At 49.0% G+C, this 6,000-nt stretch overlaps 1 non-coding gene across 1 annotated transcript; it reads left to right on the top strand.

The window, feature by feature from the left end:
- Window positions 1–1,971: 1,971 nt before the first annotated feature.
- Window positions 1,972–2,078, top strand: LOC139036603 (U6 spliceosomal RNA). The gene has a single exon (XR_011489422.1). It is a non-coding gene; the product is annotated as a U6 spliceosomal RNA (small nuclear RNA).
- Window positions 2,079–6,000: the final 3,922 nt, after the last annotated feature.

Genomic DNA, 6,000 nt, shown 5'->3' with positions numbered 1-6,000 from the left:
CAGGCTTGAGAGCCCCTGCAGGCTTTAAAATTCCTTCTGTGGGGCAGCATTGATGGAGCCTGGAGTCCAGGAGCCTGCCCACTGGGTGGAGTAAAGTGGAGGGCAGTAGCTAAGCTGTGCTCCCTGCTCCCTCCCCAGGCCTAGGAGTTTGGGACACTGCTTAGCGTGGAAAGCCATGAGGCAGTTCTCTGTGGGCTTTGAGCCCAAATGGGACACCAAGAGACTCAGAGGGTGCACTGAGAGAAAATGCAAGAAAGGCGGTGGAGGGGGTGAAGAGAGTTGGGGGAGGGCCACTCTTAGAACACTAGTTCTTCTCTCCAGCTGGAGCCCTGACACCTGCACCTGTGGGTTCCACATGTCCCTCTGGTTCATGAGGCTGCCTATGTACTGCTCACTGACTCACTGATGCCAAGTCCCCTGACGGTAACCAGCAACAGAAGGTTCTAACAATCCATCAGTCAAACTCCCACTTGCGGCGTGAATCACCTTCAATTTCCTGCTGCCCTCCTCTTTCCTGATTGACCTGATAAATTCGGGACAGCTTTTATTGCTTTCAGCAAAAAACAAAAAACTGCTATTAAGATTTACAGAGCCGAAAGCCAGTACAATGTAATCTTCAGAGTAATTTACACAGTGAGTTTCAGAAGATGAGAAGTTAGCATTTCAGAGGTAATTTCATAAAAAGGATGATCCGATTAATCACTGTGTCAACTTAATAGTGGTGTCTAAAATAATTAATTAGTTTTCTTGGAGTCAGCAGTGCGAAAAGGGACTCTAAAAGATATAAAAATGACTGTGTCAGACAGTAAGTGTGTTTTGGGCAACAGATCTTGAGAAAATTCTCACTAGTGGAACGTCTGGCATGGCTTCTTTGCAACAGAGACAGATGGGAAAGAGAAAAGCTCTGAGAGTGCCTAGGTTCCCTGAGACCCTCTGGTGGAGACTTGTCTGTGCTTGTTGAATGCAGGCTGACCTGCCACGTGTAGACCTGTCCAGGGACACCTGGAAAATATGTGTAACCACGCTGCCAGTTGACAGGCTGCTCTGATGGGAGAGCAGGAATGAGTGGCAGTCTGCTTGTGAAATTACCTGTGAGACTCCAAGATGGAATAAAATCTGCTTGGCCGGGGCTGGTTATAAACACTGTCTGAATGGCTCCATAGCAACATAGCACTCAACCAGCTGCCACATGTTGGAGCAAGGCTGTGTCCTCAGCAGGCATTATGGGTTGCACTGTGTCCCCGAAAAAAAAGATATGTTGCAGTCCTAACTTGTAGTACCTCAGAAAGTGACCTTATTCAGTGATAGGGTCTTTACAGAGATAAATTAAAATGAAATCATTAGGATGGGTCCTACCTAATCCAACATGACTGGCGTGTTTAGAAAAAGGGGAAATTTGCACACACACACAGACACACAGAGAACAGCATGTGAATGTGAAGGCAGAAACAGGTGATACATCTGCAAGCTAAGGAACACCAAAGATTACCAGCCAACCACCACAGCTAGGAGAGAGGTATGAACCCTGTCAAATCTTGATCCAGAACTGGTAGCCTCCAGAGCTATGTGACAATTTCTGTTGAAGTCAGCAGGTTTGCGGTATGTTGTTATGACTGACCTACAGAACTACAGAACTACTTCCATGGGGGCACTGTAGAGGCTCTGTGTAGAGACTTAGGTGTTATTGTTCTTAATGTTTCTGTACTTTTGTTTTTTACAAGATTATCTTTTTTTTTTTGGAGCAGTTTAAGGTTTACAGCAAAACAGAGAAAGGTACAGAGATTTTCCATGTACTCCCTGCCACTACACAGCCACAGCTTCTTCCACTATTAACATCACCCACCAAAGGGGTACGTCTGTTGCAAAGGATGACACATCATAAGCAGGCATAATTCAGTTTTCCTTAGGGTTCACTCTTGTACATTCTATGTATTTTATTAATACTTTTTAAAATTAAAGATACATATTACAGTGCTTGCTTCAGCAGCACATGTACTAAAATTGGAATGATGCTGAGAATATTAGCATGGCCCCTGCTCAAGGATGACATGCAAATTTGTGAAGCATTTCATATTAAAAAAAAAAGAGAGAGTGATACATGTCACATGTATCTACCATCACAGTATCATACTGAATAATGTCACTGCCCTAAAAATCTTTTATGCATTACCAATTCACCTCCCCTCCCCTCATCCCCTGGCAACCACTGATATTTTCACTGTCTACATGGTTTTGCTTTTTCCAGAATGTCATAGTTGGGGTAATGCAATATGTAGCCTTTTCAGATTGGTTTCTTTCACTAGGTTTCCTCCATGTCTTTTCATAGTTTGATGGCCCATTTAAGTGCTGAATAATACTCCTCTATCTGGATATACTACAGTTTATCTATTATGTTTTTTCTTAAAAAATCTTTTTTCAACACCAACTCAGGGCTGAGTAGTAGGTATAAGACAAATCTGAGGAGTAAGCATAAGAGTATTCTCTATACTTTCTCTTAAAGGATTAAAAAAGAAGACTCAGTGTCTTTTTACTGGCATGGGTGGCGCTGAGCCTTGGGTCATGTGATTTCCGCCTGTGGAGGGACAAGCCAGCAGCTGAGTGGGCTCTGATGCCCTGGGTGCACCTGGACCCAGCTGGCCAGGCCCCGGGGGGTTAGTTACATGAGCTTTAAAGCAAAGGTGACTTTGAGTCTCACGGTTCTATTTAGAATGTGACCTTCTGGACCTTGCTTTCCTCCTCTCTGAAATGAGAAAAACTGCCCTCTAAAGGTTGTGAGACCCTAGCCAAAGAAGAAAAAAAAAAAGAGTGACCTGTAAAGTGCCAGTGTCAGCAGGCATCTGATTAGATTCTTCCCGGGTGGTCGATGCCATACGTTACAGCCTGGGAGGAGCGCTGGTCCCCGCCTCGGGAGCCGCACCATCCACCCAGCTGCCGTCCCCCCAGCCCCATTCCCACCTCAAGCCCCGGCTGACCTCATGAGGCTCTCTCGCCGGGGTTTGCTTCTCGAGCTTCAGGAAGCGAGCTCTTCCTCACCACCACTTCTTCCCACCACAGTCAGGCCACCCCAACCTCTGTAGCTCAAGCTGCTCCCTGGGAGGATGACTGACAGTCAGTTCCTTCAGAAAGGGCATGAGTGGCCGAGACGCTGATGACCTCCAGGGCCGGTTTGTGGTGTCCTACCAGTCAAAGGGGGCAACGCTTCCAGGGCTGAAGAAAGGAGTCAACGAGGTCAGAGGGCGAGCTGGCCAAGCAGTGCAAGGCTGCAGTATGTCCTTCAGTGGGGAGATGCCCCCCAAACTGCCGCATCATATACATCCCTTTGGGGGAGAGAAGAGCTCAGCCCCTTCCTCACAGTAGCACTTCCAAGAGCAGAGCCTAAGCCTCAGCCTGAGTTTCAATCCTGCCTTCTTCCTGCTCCCTTAGCCTCTTATTCCCAGGGATAAGGTGGGGCATCAGGTTCCTCAGCCATTGCCGGGGCCAGGGGTGGGGGCATGGGAGTTTTTGGGCGGCCTTCCAGTCTCGAAATTCAGGCTTCCTGTCAGTGGTTCCTCAAAAAAAGGGAAAGTCAGCATGAACCACTAACACTCCTTCCCGATCCTGCCTCTATGGTCACCGCTGGGAAGACTACTCTATCTTTCCTTCACAGATTTAGCTGTAAGTTCCCCCAATGACAGCAGGATGGCCTCCAGAAGAGGCCTGGGAAATCCTGAACTTGGACTTGAGGGAAGAATTCACCCATTTTCTTGTCTTTTCAACCAGTGTTATCGACTCCCTGCTTTTTAAGACTTTTCCACATTTCTTCCCTGGGAGCCCTCTTGTGGTACTGTCAGTCCTTCCCAAAGACGCCATGTTGGAATTGTGGACCTGGAACGGGGCATAGAGGAGGGCTCGGGTGGGGTGGGGGCAATGGGATGCAGGAAGCAGATGATACTTTAGATATAAGCTGTTTGGGACCACAGCTTATCTTTGGGTAAACTTTAATCCTAAAGTGTTGCAGTCACTCACTTTTCCCCAGGAGGGAAGTCAAACCCAGATGGTGCCATCCATTTCCCTTACACTCTGGCAAGGTCACTGAAGGGCCAGCTGGCAGCTTTCTTGTTATTGTAACTATTTAACTCCTTAACGTTCTACTGATTAAAGTCCTTAAATTTCAAGACGTCAGATAGAAGCCAAGTAATAGCGCCTTTCTGGTTTCCTTTTCATGAGATCAGGATTGGGAGAGGACTTGGACAAGACAGAGGATGGAGACGCTGTTGGCTAGGTGCCCTGGAGTTCGTTGTCCATAGGGCTTGGTGAGCCGTGAATGACTTTCACAGCTCCTCCCTGCAGGGAGTGTTGTCAGTCTCTATTTTCCAGAAAGCTCTCATAATAGTTCTGTATGACTTTGGGCTTCACAGGCTTCAGTTAAAATCTGACTCGGTTAAGAAAACTGCCCAAGGCCACTTAGCTGGTAAACAGGGGAGTTGGAGCTCTGAATGCAAAACCTAAATGCTTTTGCTATAACATGAGTTAATCTCCAGCTGAAACTGAAGTTCCAATACTTTGACCACCTGATGCAAAGAGCTGACTCATTGGAAAAGACCCTGATGCTGGGAAGGACTGAAGGCAGGAGGAGAAGGGACAACAGAGGATGAGATGGTTGGATGACATCAATCACTGATTCAATGGACAAGAGTTTGAGCAAGCTTGGGGACATGGTGAAGGACAGGGAAACCTGACGTGCTGTAGTCCATAGCGTCAGAGTCGGACACAACTAAGTGACTGAACAACAACAGATTGGGGAGAGGGAGGCTAAGAGCCTGACAAGACATTTTACCGTGAAAACCTCGAATTCCTCCTGCTCCCCCCGAGGGTTGCCTGGCATATAATCCTGGAGAGAGGCACTGAGGCTGTGCTGCATGCTCCCCCAAATCCTGCTGCCTGGGGTCTAATGGTGGGGTGCAGCTTCAGGTCCTACTCCCTGCAGAAGAGCTCCAGGCAGCCCACCAGCAGTGGGCACACTGAACCCAGCTCTCAACCCAGGACATGCCGGCTAAGGACAGCCACCTGCTGCCCTGCCCCAGCTGCACCCACATCTGCTCTAGGTCTGTCAGGAGTGGCCTCCTCTCCAACATTCATCTAATGAAGAGGGTGTGGGGGTGCAGACCGAGGGGCTGAGGGGATAGCCTCAGGGAAGAGGACCCCCACGGCCTGGTAAGAGTCTCTCCTGCCCTCTTTTTATTTCATAAACAGTTTAGTACCAGCTGTGTACACAGTCCCACATTAGACACACATGCCACATCACAGAAAAGCTATATACCACACCACACACACCTCTCCACATACACCACATGAAATACATACCCCCCTACAGAGCCCAGATATACTAGGGTCCTAGATATACTACAACCATTCACCCCTGTACCAGCCTCTAATCCAAGCTATATACCACACCACACACATATACCACATATACCACTCAAAATACACAGCACACACACACCACATATACTAGGGCACGCACATGCACACCCCCACCCAAATATACCAGGGACACACACACGCCAAATATGCCAGGGGCACACACACTCCCCCCAAATATACCAGGGACACACACCCCAAATACACCGGGGGCGCGCACACACACCGCAAATATAGCAAGGACCCCCACCACCACCACCACACACACACACCCCAAATATACCAGGGAGACAGCACCGCCCCCCGCCACCCCCGCCACACAGCCATTCACCCCTGTCCCGGCCTCCAGGCGAGGTTGGGGAGTTGGCCGCCCACGCGGTGACGCAGGAGGCAGCAGCACGAGGCCGCTCGCTCTGTCTTTGGAAAGAAAGCGCGTCACCGCCTGGAGCGGCGGGCCTGTTGTTCCTTCCCAAGCTATGCCTTGGGAGGGCCTCTTACCTCAGAGCCGAGATGTATTGATCTCATTTTGCAGACAGAGAAAATGGAGGCGGGGAACGTGAGCGGAAGGTGAAAGCAGCTTCAGAAGCCCCAGCCTCAGAA

Source organism: Odocoileus virginianus, chromosome 1, assembly GCF_023699985.2.
Source record: "Odocoileus virginianus isolate 20LAN1187 ecotype Illinois chromosome 1, Ovbor_1.2, whole genome shotgun sequence".
Taxonomy (NCBI): domain Eukaryota; kingdom Metazoa; phylum Chordata; class Mammalia; order Artiodactyla; family Cervidae; genus Odocoileus; species Odocoileus virginianus.
This window is presented reverse-complemented; position numbering and strand designations above follow the sequence as displayed.